General features: G+C 57.9%; 1 non-coding gene across 1 annotated transcript in view; it reads right to left on the bottom strand.

Moving 5' to 3' along the window:
* The window catches only part of LOC124749536, a 1,909-nt gene extending 904 nt beyond the window's left edge, over positions 1-1,005 (bottom strand). The window contains exon 1 of the ribosomal RNA XR_007011887.1: positions 1-1,005. This exon is cut by the window's left edge and continues 904 nt beyond it. This is a non-coding gene — a ribosomal RNA (small subunit ribosomal RNA).
* Positions 1,006-2,500: the final 1,495 nt, after the last annotated feature.

The raw sequence follows: 2,500 nt of genomic DNA, 5'->3' as shown, positions 1-2,500 counted from the left end.
TTTCACCTCTAACGTCGCAATACGAATGCCCCCGCCTGTCCCTATTAATCATTACCTCGGGTTCCGAAAACCAACAAAATAGAACCGAGGTCCTATTCCATTATTCCATGCACACAGTATTCAGGCGGGCTTGCCTGCTTTAAGCACTCTAATTTGTTCAAAGTAAACGTGCCGGCCCACCGAGACACTCAATAAAGAGCACCCTGGTAGGATTTCAACGGGGTCCGCCTCGGGACGCACGAGCACGCACGAGGCGGTCGCACGCCTTCAGCTCGCCCCACCGGCAGGACGTCCCACGATACATGCCAGTTAAACACCGACGGGCGGTGAACCAACAGCGTGGGACACAAATCCAACTACGAGCTTTTTAACCGCAACAACTTTAATATACGCTATTGGAGCTGGAATTACCGCGGCTGCTGGCACCAGACTTGCCCTCCAATAGATACTCGTTAAAGGATTTAAAGTGTACTCATTCCGATTACGGGGCCTCGGATGAGTCCCGTATCGTTATTTTTCGTCACTACCTCCCCGTGCCGGGAGTGGGTAATTTGCGCGCCTGCTGCCTTCCTTGGATGTGGTAGCCGTTTCTCAGGCTCCCTCTCCGGAATCGAACCCTGATTCCCCGTTACCCGTTACAACCATGGTAGGCGCAGAACCTACCATCGACAGTTGATAAGGCAGACATTTGAAAGATGCGTCGCCGGTACGAGGACCGTGCGATCAGCCCAAAGTTATTCAGAGTCACCAAGGCAAACGGACCGGACGAGCCGACCGATTGGTTTTGATCTAATAAAAGCGTCCCTTCCATCTCTGGTCGGGACTCTGTTTGCATGTATTAGCTCTAGAATTACCACAGTTATCCAAGTAACGTGGGTACGATCTAAGGAACCATAACTGATTTAATGAGCCATTCGCGGTTTCACCTTAATGCGGCTTGTACTGAGACATGCATGGCTTAATCTTTGAGACAAGCATATGACTACTGGCAGGATCAACCAGGGAGCTGCGTCAACTAGAGCTGAGCAGCCGGCCGCCCGGGAGTGTGTCCCGGGGGCCCGCGCGAACACGCAAGCGTCCGCTCAATCATTCTGCAAACAGGAGGAGGCTGAGCTCCCCTGCACAATACACCTCGAAACCCTCTCAGGTCCCGGCGGCGCGCAGCGCCGTCCCAAGTACTTGGTCGGGTTCGAGAGAGGCGCAATCGCCCGGAGTTAGGCGAGTAGACGCTTTCGGTGCGACCACCCGTGCTCCCAACTGAGCTTGCCGCTGCCGACAGAGGCCCGGGAGCGTGCTGTCGTGGCATTGCCGGCGGGAGACAACACGCGCCACCTACGGTGACCGGCAGCTCCAACGCCAGCGCCACAGAAGGACAAAAGCCCCACTTGGGTGCCGAAGCGAACTCTCCCAGCACAGCGCACGCGCCAACACATCCGCACAGCTGCGATACAAACCACCAGCGAGAACCGCTGGGGCGACCGAGCAGCAGACGGCGTCGCGGCGCCGAGCGCCGGGCGGCGGCGCATCCTCAACGCACACAGTCCTCAATCGGACCAGCACACTGAAGATGTCCACCGCGCTTCGCACCGGGCCCGCGAGGACCTACTTTGGCCGCACGGCGCCGCGCGCAGGGTGCGCCGGCGCGCAGCTGCGACGCCTGCCGCGTCCGTCGGCCGGCGCGCCTGCCACTGGCCGCCCCCACCAGCCGGCTGTAGCGCGTGCGCCCACGCACCGCGCGGCCAGCACGCCGGGAGGCGCCCCCTCACCGGCCGGGGACGGTCCCACCCAGCCACCGCCGCGTATCGCTTCACACCCAGATGCCGTTCAGTTTCGTCGGCATGGTGGGTATCGCTGGAACAACCGGTTAGTACCTCAACCTATCGTCGCCATCACCGATTCACCCCTAGCGAGAACAACCGCACCACAACAGGTTACCATTTGTTCATTTGCGTAACTTCACCAGAAAACGCAGGCGTCCATCGCCATTTGCAACTTCAACGATTATTGCATGCCTGTGTCAGGTGTCACGCCACACTACGTCTGCCCACATACACGCAACAAAATGTGCACGCCTAGACAATACGTGGAAGGTGGCCCCCGTACGTATGCGATGTCCATTGCTCGAACGACTGTCAACCGGCCTCTGTAGCATGTCGCAGATATGGAACGCGGTGCACCATGCCATCACGGTGTGTGAGGAGAGACGACTAGGTCCGAATACATCAACAGACAGCTCATGCTGATCGCCATCCACGGCGTCCGTTCCTCCCACACGTCTCTATGGCGTACCACACTGCAATCCAGCTCTCATAGGGAGACGACACGTAGCTGCGTGCACAATATTTGCACTGTATGGTCCGCCGTTTTTGGGCGCAGTCGTTGTGCGGTCACACATGTGCCACGATGTATCATTCAGTACATAAGGACGAATGTGCAGTACAGATTGTGGTTCACGCGTACGACATCAGCGGACAGTTGACACAGGCCGCACCACAACGTA

This window comes from Schistocerca piceifrons, unplaced genomic scaffold (genome assembly GCF_021461385.2).
Source record: "Schistocerca piceifrons isolate TAMUIC-IGC-003096 unplaced genomic scaffold, iqSchPice1.1 HiC_scaffold_439, whole genome shotgun sequence".
Lineage (NCBI taxonomy): Eukaryota > Metazoa > Arthropoda > Insecta > Orthoptera > Acrididae > Schistocerca > Schistocerca piceifrons.
The sequence above is the reverse complement of the archived record's forward strand: the minus strand, read 5'-3'. Positions and strand labels throughout refer to the sequence as shown.